The sequence below is a fragment of the Rhinatrema bivittatum genome, chromosome 3 (assembly GCF_901001135.1).
Source record: "Rhinatrema bivittatum chromosome 3, aRhiBiv1.1, whole genome shotgun sequence".
Classification (NCBI taxonomy): Eukaryota; Metazoa; Chordata; class Amphibia; order Gymnophiona; family Rhinatrematidae; genus Rhinatrema; species Rhinatrema bivittatum.
Genome location: NC_042617.1, coordinates 299,673,058 through 299,695,591, shown reverse-complemented (window position 1 = coordinate 299,695,591; position 22,534 = coordinate 299,673,058). Strand labels below are relative to the sequence as shown.

The 22,534-nt window shown below is 49.8% G+C and overlaps 1 long non-coding RNA gene across 2 annotated transcripts in view; it reads left to right on the top strand.

Annotated features, from left to right (window-relative positions):
- The first annotated feature begins 3,093 nt into the window (after nt 1-3,093).
- Nucleotides 3,094-22,534, top strand: part of LOC115087626 — a 144,812-nt gene continuing 125,371 nt past the window's right edge. Inside the window, exon 1 of one of the 2 annotated variants that reach the window (XR_003855566.1) lies at nt 3,094-3,155. This is a non-coding gene — a long non-coding RNA (uncharacterized LOC115087626). Of the gene's footprint in view, nt 3,156-6,661; nt 6,753-22,534 lie in introns of those variants that run through there. The other variant, XR_003855565.1, reaches the window with a different exon arrangement.

The window sequence follows — 22,534 nt, the reverse complement described above, 5'->3', positions numbered from 1 at the left end:
GACTTCAAATTTTTTTTTAACTTTTTTTTACCCTTCGGGACCTCCAACTTAATATCGCCATGATATTAAGTTGGAGGTCCCGAAGGGTCGCGAGGGAATACCATCAACATGCATTTGCATGTTGAGGGCGCTATTAGGTGCCACAGGTTGGATGCACGTTTTCCGCCGCTTACTGAATAAGGGGTAAGGGAAAACGCGCATCCAAGAGCAGGCTAACAGTGCGCTCCGGCCTGAATGTGGGGTGGGCAACCTTAAATTGAGATCTGTACATCAGTGGTAAGCAATGAAGATTATACAGAATTAATGTAATACTCAACTACCTATAATAACCCAGACTGCCACATTCTGGATCAACTACAGGCTTTTCACAGTAAACCCAACATCAATGAATTACAGTAGAGAGAGACTGGTGGAGACAGGGTGGGGGAGAGAGAGAGAGTTTCAAGTTAGGGCTGGGCAAAGGCAGGCTAGGCATTGGCACAAACAAGCTGTGCAATCTGTTGCCAGAAGATGTGGTGAAGGCGACTGGCCTAGCAGGTTTTAAAAGAGGTTTGGATAAGTTCCTAGAGGAACAGACCTTAACACATTATTCACCAGGTGGACTAAGAAAAGCTACTGCTATCCCTGATAGTGTGTAACAGTGAAAAAGATCTATTTTATGAGATCTTCCAGGTAATTACAACTTAAGATTGGCCTCTTGTCAGAGATAGCAGTTTGGACTCGATGGACCTTGGTATTTCTTATGTTCTTATCCCAGTACACCGAACAAATTTGTGACTAACGCATACGTAGCTGGAAAAGTTAGGCATTGGAGGCTTTTTTGAATTATTGGCCTCTTAAGTTTTTGGTGTCATTTAGGGAGCTAAAACTGTACGATGCCTGCTCTTTCATATTTCACCTGTCACTTGAGCAGCCAAATCCTCCATGCATACATATAGCATTATTTAGTCAACCAGTTTTCAAAATCCTTTAGAGTCACCATTTAAGGTTCAACACCACAGAAAATAAAAGAAGACCTGCAGAAAATGCAGCTGGTAATCACTATTGAAGTTTTAGGACAAGCTCCAAAGAGAATCCATTCACACCATTCAACAAAGTACAGCTCCTTAGTGCTGAGCTTGAATGGCATTATTCACTGCAAACTCCGGCACTGATTCTTCAGAATTCCTGAGCTGTGCACAACGCCGACATGACTGAAGATATACAACCCGCAGCATTTTTTTTTTCTTACTGCAAAATAGATATTCAAGGCAGCTTGGGAGGTGTGGGTGTTTGACTTTGCTCTGTGCTGGTCGACACCTGTGCATAATTTGGTGGTGCACCTCTGAATTATGCAGAGAGGTAGGATAATTTTCAGACAAGTGTGTGCACCCATATACATGGCTATATGGACACCCGCGTGCATGCACATGTATTTTGTATAAAAGGCGCTTAAATCTACGCAGCAACATGCTCACATATCTAAAAGATACATGACATGTATTTTCAACATAGCTGGATAAGTAACGTTTAACATTTATCCGGCTTTCCTACCTAGCTGGAAAATTAGCGGTTCTTGAGACTTATCTGGGTAAGAGGCGCAGTTCTGCTCTGCATGCATATTTGTGCTCCTAATTTTAATAATTTATATGAGGAAATTTAACTCGCATATTTTCCTTAGCACTTGTCGGATTTTACACGTGTAAATCATCAAATTTTATAACATGCACGTATGAAGGAATTTACTAGTTTCACCACTTAGTCCACCAGTTTGCCCAGTCCATCTCTAGGTCATTAAGACCCCTCCTGGTTCTTCAGCCTGAATGAACTCCCCCCCAGTTAACCCTGACCCCTCACCCAGTCAGTATTTGGCTATAAAGAAGTTTATTCCCACTTACACCAGATAAACAGGGGGTGTAAATATGTGCGGGTAACAGCCGTATGTGCCTCACTTTCGCAGGTTATAAAATAGCATCATATGGGTGTAAATCTTGGCTCTGCCTCAGAATGCCCCCCTAGCTCGCCCCTTTTTTTTAATATGAGCAAATTTCTTTGCGCGCCATTACTTGTGCCTATATGTTTGAGGTTTATAAAATAGCACGTAACACACATTTGCACGCACACGTGCTAATTTCCAAGCGCACAACTCTCTGAAAATTCACCTTTAAATGCGGCATTCGTTAGGCAAGAGCACATAAACATGACCGTGGGGTGATGGAGGTTTGGAGGGGGGCGGGGAGGGAATGAGGCTGGGGCAAGCAGACGCCTTAAGTAAACCTGCGAACAGTTTGATGTGAGCAACAACTCAGGAGTTCCTGTCGGCCTTTTAAATGCAGCTGTCAGAGGTCTCCTATTTCCATTGTGAAACAGGCTGCCCCAGCGCCTCCCCGGCAGGTCTGGGTAGTCATTTCACAATTCCAGCTTCACTGATATTAGATAAAACATCTGAACTATAGTGTAAACATTTTAGAAGCTCCTTCATCTTACATCGCTAGTTCTTTTACGGGTCACGTTATAGCCGGCTGCAGCAGAAGATGTTTGCACCGAAGGAAGGTACGACCCTGGGAACAAAAGGATTTGCGGCAAAATCAACAGTAAGGAAGGAGACTACGTTAATATAAAAAGAGGTTTCAGCAGGTAAAACCGGAAGTTACGCATGCAAGCAGTCTGAAGTGAGGTTAGGGGAATTCTGGGGCGGGGCTCAGGATCTCAAGCGCAGGTTAGTATTTTGTAAGCAGTCTGCTCTCACTTCGGTGCGCGCGCTTACACCTGCAATCGCACTTTCAGGCCAAGACAATAAGGGGCGGATGTTCAGAGCCCTGCTCGCCTAAATCCGCCTAAATCCGGGCGGATTTAGGCGAGCAGGGCCCTGCGCACCGGTGCGCCTATGTTCAATAGGCCTACCGGCGCGCGCAGACCCCGGGACTCGCATAAGTCCTGGGGTTTTCCGAGGGGGGCGTGTCGGGGGCGTGTCGAGGGGGCGGGCCCGATCCGCGCGGCGTTTTCGGGGCGGGCCGTAGCGTTTCGGGGGCGGGCCCGGGGGGGGCATGGTTGCGGTCCGGGGGCGTGGCCACGCCCTCCGGACCCGCCCCCAGGTCGCGTCCCGGCGCGCTAGCGGCCCGCTGGTGCGCGGGGATTTACGTCTCCCTCCGGGAGGCATAAATCCCCCGACAAAGGTAAGGGGGGGGTTTAGACAGGGCCGGGCGGGTGGGTTAGGGAGGGGAAGGTGAGGGGAGGGCAAAAGAAAGTTCCCTCCGAGGCCGCTCTGATTTCGGAGCGGCTTCGGAGGGAACGGAGGTAGGCTGCGCGGCTCGGCACGCACCAGCTATACGGAATCGATAGCCTTGCGCGCGCCGATCCCGGATTTGCGCGGCTACGCGCGTATCTACTAAAATCCAGCGTACTTTTGTTGGCGCCTGATGCGCCAACAAAAGTACGCCAAATCGCGCTATTTGAAAATCTACCCCACAGAGTGCAAGAAAACAGGCGCTGCGTGGTGAGTGCCCGCTCTCCCAACGCGCGCCCAGCCACCTCTCCCGAGCACGCCATCCCGTATTTAAATGAGGGGGGGCGCGCTAAAAAGGAGGCGCCAGGGACAACAGCGCGTCCCTAGCGCCTTCGTATTGGCGGAAACCCAGGAGAGGTGGCTGTCAGGGGGTTCAGCAAACCGACGCTCAATTATACGCGCGTCGGATTTCCAAACCCGCTGACAGCCACGGGTTAGGAAAACGGACACCGGTAAAACTGAGCGTCCGCTTTCCTAAGCTGACCGGCAGACTTGATATCGCTAGGATATTAAGTCGGAAGGTGTACAGAAAAGCATTTTTTTTCCTGCTTTTCTGTACACTTTTTTCAGGCTGCTCAGAAATTAACGCCTGCCCTTGGGAGGTCGTTAATTTCTGAGCGTAAAGGGGTAGATTTTAAAAGAAGCGCGATCAGCCTACTTTTGCTTGCGCATCAGACTCAAGCAAAAGTACGCTGGATTTTAGTAGATACGCGCGGAGCCGCGCGTATCCACTAAAATCCTGGATCGGCGCGCGCAAGGCTATCGATTTTGTATAGCCTGCGCGCGCCGAGCCGCGCTGCCTCCCCCCGTTCCCTCCAAGGCCGCTCCGAAATCGGAGCGGCCTCGGAGGGAACTTTCCTTTGCCCTCCCCTCACCTTACCCTCCCTTCCCCTACCTAACCCACCCACCCGGCCCTGTCTACACCCCCCCCTTACCTTTGTCGGGGGATTTACGCCTCCCGGAGGGAGACGTAAATCCCCGCGCGCCAGCGGGCCTGCTGCGCGCCGGGCCGCGACCTGGGGGCGGGTACGGAGGGCGCGGCCACGCCCCCGGGCCGTAGCCACGCCCCCGTACCCGCCCCCAAAACGCTGCCGACACGCCCCCGGAACGCCGCGACGACCGGGCCCGCCCCCCGACACGCCCCCCTCGGAGAACCCCGGGACTTACGCGAGTCCCGGGGCTCTGCGCGCGCCGGGAGGCCTATGTAAAATAGGCTTCCCGGCGCGCAGGGCCCTGCTCGCGTAAATCCGCCCGGTTTTGGGCGGATTTACGCGAGCAGGGCTCTGAAAATCCGCCCCATGCAGTATTTTGTGAATTGTGCAGCTCCCGCGTAACTTTGCGTGCACATACTTTATGGGGCGGATTTTCAGAGCCCTGCTCGCATAAATCCGCCCAAAACCAGGCGGATTTACGCGAGCAGGGCCCTGCGCGCCGGGAAGCCTATTTTACATAGGCCTCCCGGCGCGCGCAGAGCTCCGGGACTCGCGTACGTCCCGGGGTTCTCGGAGGGGGGCGGGGCCGGAGCGCGCGGCGTTGCGGGGGCGTGTCGGCAGCGTTTTGGGGGCGGGTACGGGGCGTGGCCGCGCCCTCCGTACCCGCCCCCAGGTCGCGGCCCGGCGCGCAGCAGGCCCGCTGGCGCGCGGGGATTTACGTCTCCCTCCGGGAGGCGTAAATCCCCCGACAAAGGTAAGGGGGGGGTGTAGACAGGGCCTGGTGGGTGGGTTAGGTAGGGGAAGGGAGGGTAAGGTGAGAGGAGGGCAAAGGAAAGTTCCCTCCGAGGCCGCTCCGATTTCGGAGCGGCCTTGGAGGGAACGGGGGGAGGCAGCGCGGCTCGGCGCGCGCAGGCTATACAAAATCGATAGCCTTGCGCACGCCGATCCAGGATTTTAGTGGATACGCGCGGCTCCGCGCGTATCTACTAAAATCCAGCGTACTTTTGCTTGAGTCTGATGCGCAAGCAAAAGTAGGCTGATCGCGCTTCTTTTAAAATCTACCCCTTAAATCCTGGATCGGCGCGCAAGGCTATCGATTTTGTATAGCCTGCGCGCGCCGAGCCGCGCTGCCTCCCCCCGTTCCCTCCAAGGCCGCTCCGAAATCGGAGCGGCCTCGGAGGGAACTTTCCTTTGCCCTCCCCTCACCTTACCCTCCCTTCCCCTACCTAACCCACCCACCCGGCCCTGTCTACACCCCCCCCTTACCTTTGTCGGGGGATTTACGCCTCCCGGAGGGAGACGTAAATCCCCGCGCGCCAGCGGGCCTGCTGCGCGCCGGGCCGCGACCTGGGGGCGGGTACGGAGGGCGCGGCCACGCCCCCGGGCCGTAGCCACGCCCCGTACCCGCCCCCAAAACGCTGCCGACACGCCCCCGCAACGCCGCGCACTCCGGCCCCGCCCCCCGACACGCCCCCCTCCGAGAACCCCGGGACGTACGCGAGTCCCGGGGCTCTGCGCGCGCCGGGAGGCCTATGTAAAATAGGCTTCCCGGCGCGCAGGGCCCTGCTCGCGTAAATCCGCCCGGTTTTGGGCGGATTTACGCGAGCAGGGCTCTGAAAATCCGCCCCACAATGTGGAAAGCAACCCTCGTAAAGAGTAATATATTGCTTTCGCATTGCACGTGCCATCTATCAGTGGTGGTCACAGCAATTTCTTGCTGGCACACATTTTGTACTTACTGGTTGTGTTGCTACTCACATTTGTAAACCGTTTTGAGTTATGTACCAAAAAAGGAGGTACATAAGCTGAAATCAAGGAAACGGACACCATTTTGCCTTCATTTATTTAAAAACATGAGCAGGTCATTGGTAATCAATGACAAGGGAAGGAAACACCATCTCGTTGGGTGCTAGAAAAGAAGAGAAGGGAAGTCAAGTCTTTGGGACTCCAGCAAAGATACATTTGGTGTTCAAAAGCTCATGAGTTCACATCTTTAAAACAAAAAGCTATATCTTCAGTGCATTGTGCAGTATTTCACAAAATACACCTTGAAAACAGAAATAACTCACCCTGTGCCATTAAAAAAAATATTTACAGTGCCATCCCAATGGCCCAGGATCGAGCTGTGGGTGTGTCCTTGTGGGATACCTGGGATTTGATTCCCAGACATGGCTCCTGCTTCTCGGGCCAGCAGAGAACGGCAAATGCCGCGGAGGAACCCAACACTGCTCGAGGGAGGATGGCAGCCTCCAGCATTGCCCAACAGTGACACCCACTGGCTGCCTCAGCAGTGCACTCATATCATGTTTCAGAGGAAGGCGGAGTCTGCGCCTCTTAGCGTGGGAGTACAATGGCTGGGATAGACAAGAACAGAGAGAGGGATTAAAAATGGTGGGAAACCCAGGGAGCTGAAAATGTGTTATTTATTTATTTATTTGCGTTTGTTATATACCGTCTCTGTCCCCAGGTACCTGTACCAAGACCCAACAAATACTTCGCAGTAAAGATAAAGATCAGAGCAAATAATCCAGTTAATGGACCATATTCGCAAATAGGTCTGTACAAACAAAAATGTTTTCAGCTTAGATTTAAAAGATTTTCCACATCCCCAATAGGATTAGGTTTCAACTGAACTAGAAACCCAAAGTAGCAGAAGAAAGCTACCAAGCAAATTGGTGCTAATTCATTTGCTCTTGAATTCTTCTACCATGTAATTCTCCTGGACCCCTGGAAATAGCAACGCTAAGAATTTCACAAATGACCATACATTTACTCGCTCTCAATGGTCCATGAGGGCTGTGATGTCACAAATGCACAACAATGTATGTATTGTTTTTGTATTAATATTATACGGGACTCATTTATGTTATCAGCTTTGAGGGCCGAAGAAAGGGAGAGAATCAAGTCAAATAAAATGCCAACTATTCAACTGGATTCCCATTCCAATTGCTGTAAATTGTGACACATCTAAAAATGACAGACCCTGCAGTCCAGGAAAAGAATTTAAAACGCAGGGGCCTATGCACTATGGGGCGGATTTTAAAAGGCGCGCGAATAGCCTACTTTTGTTTGCGCTCCAGGCGCAAACAAAAGTACGCTGGATTTTAGTAGATACGCGGGGAGCCGCACGTATCTGCTAAAAACCTGGATCGGCGCGCACAAGGCTATGGATTTTGTATAGCCGGCGCGCGCCGAGCCGCGCAGCCTACCCCCGTTCCCTCCAAGGCCGCTCCGAAATCGGAGCGGCCTCGGAGGGAACTTTCCTTTGCCCTCCCCTCACCTTCCCCTCCCTTCCCCTACCTAACCCACCCGCCCGGCCATGTCTAAACCCCCCTCTTACCTTTGTCGGGGGATTTACGCCTCCCAGAGGGAGGCGTAAATCCCCGCGCGCCAGCGGGCCTCCTGCGCGCCGGGCCGCGACCTGGGGGCGGGTACGGAGGGCGCGGCCACGCCCCCGGACCGCCCCGGGCCGTAGCCACGCCCCCGTACCCGCCCCCAAAACGCTGCCGACACGCCCCCGAAACGTCGCGACGACCGGGCCCGCCCCCCGACACGCCCCCCTCGGAGAACCCCGGGACTTACGCGAGTCCCGGGGCTCTGCGCGCGCCGGGAGGCCTATGTAAAATAGGCTTCCCGGCGCGCAGGGCCCTGCTCGCGTAAATCCGCCCGGTTTTGGGCGGATTTACGCGAGCAGGGCTCTGAAAATCCGCCCCCTATAGGGTGCATTCATTAAAAATGTTGGTAAGCGCACTAACAAATGGTTTCAAATTTCAAAGACTTACGTGGGGGCTGTGCGTGTGACACTGGCGTAAGTAGCCTCCGTGCACAGTGAGCCCATTTTCAGAAGGGCAGGAGCAGGCACGTGCTGTTGCTGCTGCATGGAAAAGGAACAGTAAATTGGAGGTGGTGTCCCTTGTACAGAGTCCTGAGAGTCCCCGAATCCCAGCTGGCGGGGGCCCTCCATTTCCAACAGGAATAGGGAGGACTCCCCTAACAGAGAGGAGGGACTACTCAGTTACTGGTTTACCTATTTATTTCTAGGCTGAGGATTTACCAAAGGAAAAGTGGATTCTGTAATCAGATTCCTTTTATTGCACGAGTGCTTCAGTAAAGACTTTGTGCTGGAACACCAATCAAGTGTCCCTCGGGTTCTTTTACATGCACTCAGTGATTGACAGCCTTAACCTGAAGGATAACCTCCTCCCTCCGCCTTCCCCAGCCAACCCCCCCCCCCCCCCCCCCCCCAAATATAGAGTCCACTTAACAGGTTAAAGGGACTTGTGTGTAGGGTTGCCAACTGGCTCCAGATTTTCGGGACAGGTTGATCCAGTCCTGCTTTTACCCCATTGTATGCAGGGATTTGCAGTGTTGCTTTTCTCAAGATCTGCAATAGGGAAGTCAGAACTACAAGTCCCTGTATGCAGTGGGGTAAAAGCAGGACTGGATCAACCTTCCCTGAAAATCTGGAGCCAGTTGGCTACCCTACTTGTGTAGATTGTGACTATGTTTGTGACATAACCCCAGTATCTTTTGTGATTGACCCTGTGAATCTTAAAGCATTCCCCAAGTTCAGAGTTATACTTGTATGGGCGCTTTTGAAATACTGCACAGCCGGAAGCTGCGGTAAGCACTTTACATAGAACATACATAGAACATAGAAATGACGGCAGAAAAGGACCAAACGGTCTATCCAGTCTGCCTAGGAAGCTTATGGTAGCATCAAAGGTATCAGGCTTATTGGTTAAGGGTAGTGACTGTCAAAAATGAATGTAGATTGCTGGTAAACCATTTTCAAATCCCACTCCTCATCTGCTAACATTCCAAGCTTCCCATCTGTTATCTTCTCCATTTCCATGGCCTCGGTTTTCCTCAGTGTTTACACAATAAAAACCTGTTTGGGTAATAATACATTAATTTGCCTTTCAGCAGGCTTTACAATCATAACATGTCAGAAACACGTGAGCACCCACTGCTGGGGCGGATGCCAAAACAAAGTTTATTGCATGGGACAGCCAACTCTGGGCCCCGAGGACCCACACCGAATCTGGTTTTCAGAATAACCACAAGACGTAAATCAACCTCTGAGACCAAGCATTTGGGGAGACACCTCTCAGGGTTATCAATTGTGGTCAGCTTAAAAAAAAAAAAAAAAAAAAAAAACAAAACTGGTTGCGCCCTCCTGGACTGGATTCGGCCAGCCTTAGCTGATTGCCTGCCTAACATATGCACAAATTACAAAGCAAAGAGGCGTAAAACTCCTTATTACCCCCATCCTGTAGAGGTACAAGTTTATACAGTAACCTGCCCAAGGTGGCAGAGTCAGTGCGAAAGTTCGGGAGTTCCTGTCTCCCGTTCTTGGGCTCTAACCCAAGGCCTCTCGACTCACTGCAAGCCACCGAGAGCTTTGGCTCACTCCTGCTTCTCTAAAGATTCATCGCTTATAGTGCTTGGGAAATCTGTTATCCCGTTTTTTCAACACCAGATTCGGGGGGGAGGGGGGGGCAGCGCTGAACAGCCTGCGTAATTTGCAGTTTATTTGCAGCCGTCCACGTGCTTTCCTTTTGAAAATTAGCAGTGGCAAAGTACATATGCCAAAAAACATCCTATTTGCGCGGGCAGCCAAGCGGGGATAAAAATGCTTGCATTCATTGAAAGTAGCATGCCCCGCCTTCTCTCCCTGACCTCGACGCTCCTACAGGAAGGCTTCTTTGTAAGGCAGCTAAAATAGGCGTGCTAAGGAAGCCTGTGTGTACTTATAACTAGGGGCAGGAAGAGAGGAGGGGTCTGAGGGGAAAGTAACACGGCTTGGCAGCCACAACATAATTACCTCCCCCCCCCCCAACACCACACACACAAAAATAATAATCAAAGCTTGGTGGACCAAACATAATAACCCCCCCCCCCCCCCATACACACAGAAGAAAAATGCCAATGGCTCGGAGGCATCTCTCCACTCTTCTTCCTTCAGTCCTTCTCTCCCTTTGCTCTCACCTTCTGCCCCATCCTCTCTCCTCAGCCCCCTTCTCTATCCACGCTTGCTTTTCCCCTGTCCCCACCTCTCCTCACTCCCTTTCTCCCTTCTCATCTCCCCTGCTTCTATCCATTTCTCATTTCTTCTCCCTGCTCCCACTTCTCTCCCTCCATCCCCCATCCCCTGCCTCCAAGGACTCCAGGTCTCCCAGTCCTCCACATAATTTACCTTGCAACTCTCCTCTCCTCCCAAGTCTCTTAGAAGCGCTCACTCTGCAGCATGGCTGGATTTAAGATTATGGGGCCTACAGGCAGAATATGGGGGGTGGGGGAGCAGCAGGGCAGTGCCACTATTTGGCTGCCTTTAGAATTTGGCACCCTAGGCACTTGCCTATGCTGTCTATGCCTAAATCTGGCCCTGCTAAGCAGTAGCAGTAGAGACAATGCAGGTTCAGGCAGCAGCAACAGTAAAAGTAGGCCTAGCAGCCGAACCAAGTTACGGCAAAGGAAGGCAGGTCAGGCGGCCACAGTGGCTGCAAGAAAGGGCAGGTCCACAGAAGTGGGAACTAAAGCAAGTCAGGGCAGGCCTGATAGCGCAAAGCAAGGCAGATCCACGAGGCAGGAAGCAATGGCGTCTCTAGTCAGAATTGTTTGGGGGGAGGGGCAAGCTAGGTATGGAAAGGGGCAAGTCAAAAAGTAACGCTTTCACAAATTACGCCTGTCCCCACAGCCCGGTCCCCTGCCTAAATTGGCTATAAAAGCCACAAGGAGAAAAAAATCCCAAGGGCCTTCTGCACGATTTAAAATAACCAGGCCAATTTCATTTTCTAGTAAAACTATGACAAACTGAAGAGTAGTAAATCACCTGGACCGGATGGTATACACCCCAGAGTTCTGAAGGAACTAAAAAATGAAATTTCAGACCTATTAGTAAAAATTTGTAACTTATCATTAAGACTGGAGGATAGCAAATGTAACCCCAGGGTCTGATTTTAAAAAGCATTTACATGCGTAAAACTGGGTTTTACACGTGTAAATGCACTTTACTCGAGTAAGTGGGCTTTTGAAAATTGCTACAATATATGCCATTGAATCGTCCATAGGATTTATTCGCATAAGTGCACTTTATGTGAGTAAATGGCTTTTGAAAATTGCTACAATAGTAGTTACATTTATGCACATAACTCCTTTGAAAATTACACCCCCCCCCCCCCCCCAATGTTTAAGAAGGGCTCCAGGGGCGATCCGGGAAACTACAGACTGGTTAGCCTGACTTCAGTGCCAGGAAAAATAGTGGAAAGTGTTCTAAACATCAAAATCACAGAACATATAGAAAGACATGGTTTAATGGAACAAAGTCAGCATGGCTTTACCCAGGGCAAGTCTTGCCTCACAAATCTGCTTCACTTTTTTGAAGGAGTTAATAAACATGTGGATAAAGGTGAACCGGTAGATGTAGTATACTTGGATTTTCAGAAGGCGTTTGACAAAGTTCCTCATGAGAGGCTTCTAGGAAAAGTAAAAAGTCATGGGATAGGTGGCGATGTCCTTTCGTGGATTGCAAACTGGCTAAAAGACAGGAAACACTGAAACAGAGAGTAAGATTAAATGGGCAATTTTCTCAGTGGAAGGGAGTGGACAGTGGAGTGCCTCAGCGATCTGTATTGGAACCCTTACTTTTCAATATATTTATAAATGATCTGGAAAGAAATATGACGAGTGAGATAATCAAATTTGCAGATGACACAAAATTGTTCAGAGTAGTTAAATCACAAGCAAATTGTGATAAATTGCAGGAAGACCTTGTGAGATTGGAAAATTGGGCATCCAAATGGCAGATGAAATTTAATGTGGATAAGTGCAAGGTGATGCATATAGGGAAAAATAACCCATGCTATAATTACACAATGTTGGGTTCCATATTAGGTGCTACAACCCATGAAAGAGATCTAGGTGTCATAGTGGATAACACATTGAAATCGTCGGTACAGTGTGCTGCGGCAGTCAAAAAAGCAAACAGAATGTTGGGAATTATTAGAAGGGAATGGTGAATAAAACGGAAAATGTCATAATGCCTCTGTATCGCTCCATGGTGAGACCGCACCTTGAATACTGTGTACAATTCTGGTCGCCGCATCTCAAAAAAGATATAATTGCGATGGAGAAGGTACAGAGAAGGGCTACCAAAATGATAAGGAGAATGGAACAACTCCCCTATGAGGAAAGACTAAAGAGGTTAGGACTTTTCAGCTTGGAGAAGAGACGACTGAGGGGGGATATGATAGAGGTGTTTAAAATCATGGGAGGTCTAGAACGGGTAGATGTGAATCGGTTATTTACTCTTTTAGATAGTAGAAAGACTAGGGGGCACTCCATGAAGTTAGCATGGGGCACATTTAAAACTAATCGGAGAAAGTTCTTTTTTACTCAATGCACAATTAAACTCTGGAATTTGTTGCCAGAGGATGTGGTTAGTGCAGTTAGTATAGCTGTGTTTAAAAAAGGATTGGATAAGTTCTTGGAGGAGAAGTTCATTACCTGCTATTAAGTTCACTTAGGGGCAGATTTTCAGAGCCCTGCTCGCCTAAATCCGGGCAGATTTAGGCGAGCAGGGCCCTGCGCGCCGGTGCGCCTATGTTCAATAGGCCTACCGGCGCGCGCAGACCCCGGGACTCGCGTAAGTCCCGGGGTTTTCCGAGGGGGCATGTCGGGGGCGTGTCGAGGGGGGCGGGTCCGATCCGCGCAGCGTTTTTGGGGCGGGCCGTAGCGTTTCGGGGGCGGGCCCGGGGGCGTGGCCGCGCCCTCTGGACCCGCCCCCAGGTCGCGTCCCGGCGCGCTAGCGGCCTGCTGGTGCGCGGGGATTTACGTCTCCCTCCGGGAGGCGTAAATCCCCCAACAAAGGTAAGGGGGGGGTTTAGACAGGGCCGGGCGGGTGGGTTAGGTAGGGGAAGGGAGGGGAAGGTGAGGGGAGGGCAAAAGAAAGTTCCCTCCGAGGCCGCTCCGATTTCGGAGCGGCCTCGTAGGGAACGGAGGTAGGCTGCGCAGCTCGGCGCGCGCCGTCTATATGGAATCGATAGCCTTGCGCGCGCCGATCCCGGATTTTAGCGGATACGCGCGGCTACGCGCGTATCTACTAAAATCCAGCGTACTTTTGTTTGCGCCTGATGCACCAACAAAAGTACGCCAAATCGCGCTATTTGAAAATCTACCCCTTAGAGAATAGCCACTGCCATTAGCAATGGTAATATGGAATAGACTTAGTTTTTGGATACTTGCCAGGTTCTTATGGCCTGGATTGGCCACTGTTGGAAACAGGATGCTGGGCTTGATGGACTCTTGGTCTGACCCAGTATGGCATTTTCTTATGTTCTTATATCCTCATTCAGCCAGTTCTTCAATATGGAATATGAGCATAAAGTCTGAGGGTCTATGCATAAAAGGACAGAATCTCAATATAAACTCTGCACCTCTGATTCTATAATACACTCTGCATCCATGGAAATTTCCACTACAATGGACCTGGAATGTTTCTCCTTACAACTCAGCAGACAGTTGGGCCGCAGTCATCTCTCGGTTAAAGAAAGACATCACCGGAGAAGACTAGGCCTCTGCATGTACTGTGGTCAACCGGGCCACGCAGTGCCTACCTGTCCTATCTGTCCGGGAAACCCGCAGACCTAGAATCCACCTCCATCTGTTACACTCTGGTGTTTTAGTGTGCTCTTGGGCCTCAGCCCGGCCCCAGACGCGTCCAGGACCGACCCGAGGGTTGACTTGGTTCAGCATGGCTGACGGGCTGACCTTCTTCCAGGCCTGCAAGCTCCCAAGGCCAACAACAGGATGATGTTGGAAGTTGAATGGTCCTCCGACCATTCCGAGCCCTTTCGGACCTGCTGCGTGGAACAGCATGGAGCAGCAGGCCTGGCCTGAGGTTGAGGGCAGACGGAGGCCTTGACATGTAAACAGGACTATGATGGATGCGATGGCATCACGGACGAAGACACTTGGGTTGATGCAACGGCATCACAGACGAAGACACTTGGGTTGATGCAACTGCATCACAGACGAGACTTGGAACTTGACAACAACTGGGAGGGAGGACACTGGCACTGTCTCTCAGGGCGCCCTACTCAGCCCACCTGCAGGACTGAGTCGCGGACCACCCTGTCCCACTACGCACCCTACACAGCCCTAAGAGGCTGGTCACGGACCACGAGGAGAGCGGGACAAGCGCGGGAAGATCCAGGAAAGGAGGAACTCCAATGATGGAGCTGATGTCATCCGAAGCTTCACCTATGACTGGCGGGAACAGAGGCTTAGGAGCCCAGGGAACAATCCCACCTGCAGGCCACTCCATTCTCGGGCACGACATCATCCGAGAACCACAGCTCTACAGGAACAAAAGGCTCAGGAGCACCAGACGAAGACGCAGGGAAGAACATCCTGGAAGGCAGACACATCAGGAGGAGGAAGATCATGACGGAACATTAGGACATGGTCAGGGACCTCAGGCAAGACATCAACACATGAAGACATGGTACGAAGGCAGACAAGACGAGGAGCTCCACGAAGATCAGAAGACCTTACAAGGCTCTGGCAGGCAGGAGCCTCCAGAGGGATGTCACTCAAATGCAAGGCAACGACAGACTGATGGAGCAGCCCCTTTATAGGGCTGAAGCAGGAAGTCCACTCCCAAGGTGGGGCCAGCACACTTCCTGTGCCTGGCCCTTTAAATCCAGAGAAGAGGTGCGCGCCGGCGCCTAAGAAGCAAGCAGGAAGCTGTGCAGGACTGCAGACAGCGGCCTGCACCGATGTAGAGAAGCAGAGAAGGCAGGACTGGCCTGAACGCAGGCCCTGACGTCGGCAGCGGCTCCAGCCACTGCAGGAGACCCCGGGGGCGGCTCCAGCCGCCACTCCAGCCCAGGGATGTGGCCTTAGCGCCGCGAAGTTGGAGCAAACATTAGCAGCGTTCCTGGCCGCGCAGGAAGGCAGGAAAGTCTGCGGCTCCGGCTGCGGTGAAGAGGACGAATTTGGGCGGCCTCCAGGCCGCGTGAGCCAAGACAGACCGTGGCTCTGGCCGCGTAGGAAGGCCCGACGGCGGTGTCCAGCCGCGTCGGGTGAAGAAGCAGGGATGGTGAGTGAGCCTGCTCGTGGGGGAACCCGCGGGCAGCGCAGTTCATAATGCCATCTCCTCCACTGACCCTTCCAGTCTCTATCACTTCAGACACCCTCGAGTTCCATACGTTAGCCTTGGTGGATTCTGGTGCGGGTGGAAACTTTATTCTTAAACACCTCTTGGAGCACCTACAAATCCCCACTGTCCGGACACCCACACCGCTGCTGTTGTCTTCCATCCATGGCGAACCATTACCTGGTGATGTCTCGCTTTCCACCCAGCCTATCAGTCTCCGCATGGGTTCTCTCTATACGGAGACCATCACATTTTTAGTTCTAGATAAAGCAGTACTTGGCTACAGTTGCATATGCCTCAATTTGACTGGAGTACCCTACAGTTATCCCAATGGGGAGAATCTTGCCATGGGAGATGTCTCAAGGTTGTGACTCCTATGCCATGCATGACCACTACCACTTCGCTGCCAGGCCTACCTCCACAGTATTCCGCTTATCAAGATGTATTCTCCAAGAAGACAGCTGACACCTGACCACCTCACAGATCCTTTGATTGTGCCATCAATCTACTACCTGATGCCGAGCCTCCCAGAGGAAGGGTGTACCCACTGTCTCTCTCAGAGACCAAAGCAATGTCCTCCTACATCCAAGAGAACTTGGCGAAAGGTTTTATTCGCCCATCTAAATCTTCTGCTGGGGCTGGGTTCTTTTTCGTGGGTAAGAAGGACAGCTCCCTTTACCCATGTATAGACTACCGTGGTCTGAACGAGATCACGATAAAGGATCGCTACCCATTACCATTGATCTCCAAAATATTTGATAGGCTTCAAGGAGCCAAACTATTCATGAAGTTGGACCTCAGAGGAGCATACAAGTTGGTCCGAATCCGCCGGGGCGATGAATGGAAGATGGCATTTAATACCTGCGAATATTTAGTTATGCCCTTTGGCCTTTGCAATGCCTTGGCCTTGTTTCAAAACATGATGAATGACATCTTCAGGGACCTACTTTATACCTGTGTAGTAGTTTATCTTGACGATATACTAGTCTTTTTCCAGAACCTCCAAGACCATCAATTGAATGTCATCAAGGTTCTCCAGAGATTGAGAGACCATCAATTATATGCCAAATTGGAGAAATCCTCCTTCCATCAATAATCCATTCCCTTTCTGGGCTATGTGGTGTCCAGTTGTGGTTTTCAAATGGACCCACAGAAGACCAAGAGCATTCGTGATTGGCCCCAACCTACTGGACTGAAGGTTCTGAGGAGATTCCTTGGATTCACCAACTACTACAGATCATTCATTCATCACTATTCCATCTTGACCGTACCTCTTACAGCCATGACACGAAAAGGAGGTAACCCTTCTCAGTGGTCACCAGAAACCATGAGTGCCTTCCAACAACTTAAGAAGGTGTTCCTTCAAGAGCCTCTACTATGCATCCAGACCCTCTACGACCTTTCGTTGTTGAGGTCGGTACCTTGGATATCGGGTTGGAGCAGTCCTTAGCCAACATGCTGATAGCCACACCTTATATCCCTGTTCCTTCTTCTCATGACGTTTTTCTCCAGCCGAACGAAACTATGGGATAGGAGACAAGGAGCTTCTGGCAATTAAGTTGGCATTTGAAGAATGGCGCCCCTGGTTTAAAGGTGCTCAACACCAAATTACGGTTTACACCGATCATAAAAACCTCAAATACTTGCGTCAAGCACAGCGTCTGAACCACATTGTTTTTTAATCGTTTCGATTTTCTCCTGAAGTATTGCCCAGCAGGCAAGAACACCTGCGCAGATGCGCTATCCCTTCTTTTTCCACTGAAAATGTCCTGGACACGCTGCGCCACATGATTGACCCAGCTAGGGTACTCCTCTCAGCTACCCACATGGTTCCAGCCAGGAAGACATTAGTTCCACAGAACCTCCAGAATAAGATACTCCGGTGGGCCCACGACTCCCTGCTCGCAGGTCATCCTGGGCAGGCCCGTACCTTTGCTACCCTGAAAAGGTACTACTGGTGGCCCTCAATGAAAAAAGATGTTCAGGCCTACGTGGAGTTGTGTTCCACTTGTGCGAGACAAAAACCACCATGTGGTCATCCATGAGGCCTTCTCCAGTGCCAAGTGAACCATGGACACATACTGTGACAGACTTCATCGTCAACCTACCCAAGTCCAACGGCAACAACACCATCTGGGTCACAGTTGATCGTTTTTCCAAAATGGCCCATTTGGTGGCACTACCCGGGCTACCCTCTGCTCCAGAACTGGATAAGCTACTCATATGGCATATCTTCCACCTCCACGGCTTACCCAGACATATCCTCTCCGACAGAGTGGTTCAGTTCACCGCAAAGTTTTGGGAAGCGTTATGCAAGAAACTTGACATCTCCTTAGATTTCACCAGTGCTTACCACCCTCAGGCAAACGGCCAGACTTAAAGAACGAATCGCACACTAAAACAATTTCTTCGTGCCTATGTTAACTCCAGGCAAGCGATTGGGCCGAATTACTTCCATGGGCTGAATTCACTTTAAACTCTCATCCATCAGCTTCTACAGGGCCATCACCCTTTCATTTAGTTTATGGATGCCAACCTCTACCTCCACTACTAGTGCCGTTGTCAGTAGTATCTCCAGCCGCACAGGCATCAGCACAAGAACTTCACCAACTCTGGCAACACACCAAGGACCTTTTGCAAAAAGCTGGACAAAAGGCATAAAAATTCTATGATGCACACCATCGAGCAGCTCCACAGTTACAACCAGGAGACAAGGTATGGCTCAGTACCCACGTCATCCACCTTAAACTGCCCTCTGCTCGATTTGCACCTAGATATATTGGACCCTTTGCTGTTCGTCGCTGCCTGGGTCCTGTTTCTTACAGTCTACAGTTACCTTCTTCATTACGCATCCACAACACCTTCCACATCTCTCTTCTAAAACCGCTCATCCTTTCAGAATTCTCAAAAAAGACACCTGAACCACAACCTCTGGCTGCTAAAGAGGACATAACCTATCAGGTAGAGGATATTTTGGATGTTCACATCCATACCAAAACATAACAGGTACTTGCCAGGTACTTGTAGCCTGGATTGGCCACTGTTGGAAACAGGATGTGGGCTTAATGGACCCTTGGCCTGACCCAGTATGGCAATTTCTTATGTTCCTATTTTCTTATCTAGAACCTTGCCATACCATACAGTCACAGCACTGATTCTCAGGATTCAAATAACAGCAACCTTGTGAAAAAGCAGCAATGCAAATACTATACCAGGCCCTGGAACATTAATACATCACCTACTGGAATAACAAAACAAGCTGGACTACTTCAGAGAAACTTCATGCGAGCAGAGTATACACACACAGGCAAAACAGAGACATACCTTTACCTAATATAGAAAAAAAGAGACTACAAATTAGAAACAGAAACATGCAGATAAAACCAAAATAGAAAGCCTGAGTCTCTGAACAGTGGAATACTGAAGAAAGAGCAAAATTCAAAAATGTAAGACATGCACATTCTCAAAGATGGCATATTTAAATTGCTAAAATCTCAAAATAATTTTTTTTTACATTTGTTGTCTGATCTTTGTATTTTTCTTATCAGTTGGTCCTGGTCTCTTTTTCCCATGTTTTCCTTGTTGCTCATTTCCTAATTCATTTTCAGTGCCTCTCTTCTACTGTGTTCTTCCCTTCCTCCCACACACACACACACACACACACTTTCTCTTACAGACTCCCTCACACACACAAGCTCTCACTTTCACCCCCCCCCCCCCCCCCCCCAGGCTTCCATTCTTATACACACACACACACACACCCAGGCTCCCATTCTCACCCACAAACACACATTCAAGCTCCAATTCTCACCCACACATACCCACATTCAAGCTCCCATTCTCACCCCCATACACACATTCAAGCTTCCATTCTCACCCACACACACAGAAGGCCTTTTCATTAGGTACAACCAAAGTCCTACTTCTGCTGCCGTGGGGATGGGATCCCGCAATGGCCTTGCAGCTCATGTCCTCCTCTTCGCCATCATGGGGATGGGATTCCATGGCAGCCTTGCAGCTCTGACCTTCCTCTTCGCCATCGAGGGACGGACGGATCCTGTGGCAGCCTTGCAGCTCCAGCCCTCCTCTGCGTCATCGTGGAGATGGCATCACGCTGTGGCCTTTCCTCTTCTGAGGTCACTCCTCTTCGCTGACGAAGGGATAGGATAACACGATGGCATTGCTCCAAAAGGCCTCTTCCGGGTGGGTGGGTCTCAGCCCAAATTGGGTAGACCACTGCCCACCCAGGCCCACCCAATCTACGCTACTGGCTGCCGCATCCCATTAGGCGAACCTGGCAGTCACCTTGGGCACCGACCATTATGGGGTGCCGAAGAGCAGTCATGTGGGGCTGCAAGCAGAGCCTATCCCACTCGTGGCAAAGAGGAGCAAAGCACAGGGCTGGCTTGGATGTCCAGAGAGGAGCTGGGGGAGGCAGACAGGTGGGTCCCCGGGAATAAAGAGTCCAGATACAGTGGCGCAATGGGGAGGGGCGGGCATAACCAGGGGGGGGGGGCAGGTGCAAGGCAAAAGGTTCACCTAGGGCGCCTAGTACCCTTGCACTGTAATGATAGTAATGAGAGGAGGTAATGTCCCATCATCGGGAATGAACAAGGGGGTGGAGGGTGGGGGGATGAGACTCTATATCTCTGTTGGGGGTTGTTTTGTGAATCCTGAGAGGAGAACAGTGCTTGTGAAACACCCAAAGATTTCTGAAGCAAAACACCCAAAGATTCTAGGCTGAAGAAAAGGGGATTTGGTAGCCTAATAAAGGGAGGACACCCTGTCAACCAAAATGGTAACTCTTCATCTGGGAAAGCTCCAGTAAACGAACTTTCTGAGAATGATGCTGCCCCGAAGGCCTTGGGGTTGGAGTAAGAACATAAGAACATAAGAAGTTGCCATGCTGGGTCAGACCAAGGGTCCATCAAGCCCAGCCAGCATCCTGTTTCCAACAGAGGCCAAACCAGGCCACAAGAACCTGGCAATTACCCAAAAACTAAGAAGATCCCATGCTACTGATGCAATTAATTCTATAACATATACCAATACAAGGGATGCTTGTGTCCTGGTATTACTTATGTACGGTGGCTATTGTTCAAGGACAGCCAATTTTATGGGTGTCCTTCTTTTTAGCCCCGTCTATTAATCTTTATTATCCAAAATTCAATGTAGATTTTCTATTTTGTCTTTTACTTTTTTATCTAAAAAGATCCCCTTATCTCCCCGTTTTATGAGGCGACCCGCTACTTGTTTGTCAATACTTATCAGGACATCCGTCTCAATTGCTTCTCGCGGGGATCGCATCTGCCTGCCCAGGGCAGTAAAAGACAAAATAGAAAATCTACATTGAATTTTGGATAATAAAGATTAATAGACGGGGCTAAAAAGAAGGACACCCATAAAATTGGCTGTCCTTGAACAATAGCCACCGTACATAAGTAATACCAGGACACAAGCATCCCTTGTATTGGTATATGTTATAGAATTATTATTGAAGGGAAGAGGTTGGTTGATGAACTGATGCAATTAATAGCAGTGGCTATTCCCTAAGTAAACTTGATTAATAGCCATTGATGGACTTCTCCTCCAAGAACTTATCCAAACCTTTTTTGAACCCATCTACACTATCTGCACTAACCACATCCTCTGGCAACAAATTCCAGAGCTTTATTGTGCGTTGAGTGAAAAAGAATTTTCTCCAATTAGTCTTAAATGTGCTACTTGCTAACTTAATGGAATGCCCCCTAGTCCTTCTATTATTCGAAAGTGTAAATAACCGAGTCACATCTACTCGTTCAAGACCTCTCATGATCTTAAAGACCTCTATCATATCCTCCCTCAGCCGTCTCGTCTCCAAGCTGAACAGCCCTAACCTCTTCAGCCTTTCCTCATAGGGGAGCTGTTCCATCCCCTTTATCATTTTGGTTGCCCTTCTCTGTACCTTCTCCATCGCAACTATATCTTTTTTGAGATGCAGCGACCAGAATTGTACACAGTATTCAAGGTGCAGTCTCACCATGGAGCGATATAGAGGCATTAGGACATTTTCCGTTTTATTAATCAGTCCCTTCCTAATAATTCCTGTTTGTTTTTTTGACTGCTGCAGCACACTGAGCCAACGATTTTAAAGTATTATCCACTATGATGCCTAGATCTTTTTCCTGGGTGGTAGCTCCTAATATGGAACTAAACATCGTGTAACTACAGCAAGGGTTATTTTTCCCTGTATGCAACACCTTGCACTTGTCCACATTAAATTTCATCTGCCATTTGGATGCCCAATCTTCCAGTCTTGCAAGGTCCTCCTGTAATGTATCACAGTCTGTTTGTGATTTAACTACTCTGAATAATTTTGTATCATCCGCAAATTTGATAACCTCACTTGTCGTATTCCTTTCCAGATCATTTATATATATTGAAAAGCACCGGTCCAAGTACAGATCCCTGAGGCACTCCACTGTTCACCCTTTTCCACTGAGAAAATTGACCATTTAATCCTACTTCTGTTTCCTGTCTTTTAACCAGTTTGTAATCCATGAAAGGACATCAACTCCTATCCCATGGCTTTTTAGTTTTCGTAGAAGCCTCTCATGAGGGACTTTGTCAAATGCCTTCTGAAAATCCAAATACACTACATCTACCTGTTCATCTTTATCCACATGTTTATTAACCCCTTCAAAAAAATGAAGCAGATTTGTTAGACAAGACTTCTCTTGGGTAAATCCATGTTGACTGTGTTCCAGGATTTCTCCTTCTCAGAGAAGAGTGAGAGAATTTTGAACCTATTTAATATTTGTGAGATGGTATCCAGTTATTCCACTTAAGATTTCTTCTAATGTTTCCTGCTGTCTTGTCATTTGGATTTGGATTTACAAATAAAATTCAGTTTCTTTTTGGAATCAACTAACGGCATATGGACCTTGGACTTTGTTGTGTAATAAGTCTTCCCTTGGGCCTTCCAGAGACAGTCTGGTTCCCCCTTGGTGGACTTTTATCAGTTCCCAGGGCTGCAGCAGTTGTCCTCACATCCCTCTGTAGTCTCTGAAGGTTACCCCAAGGAAAAGGAGGTTTTAAAATAATGATAAAGTCAAAAGTGCTTGCTTGCTGGGATAATGATAATGATTACACTCTCAATGGAATGACTGTTAACTCTGTCCACCCTTGCGCACCCCC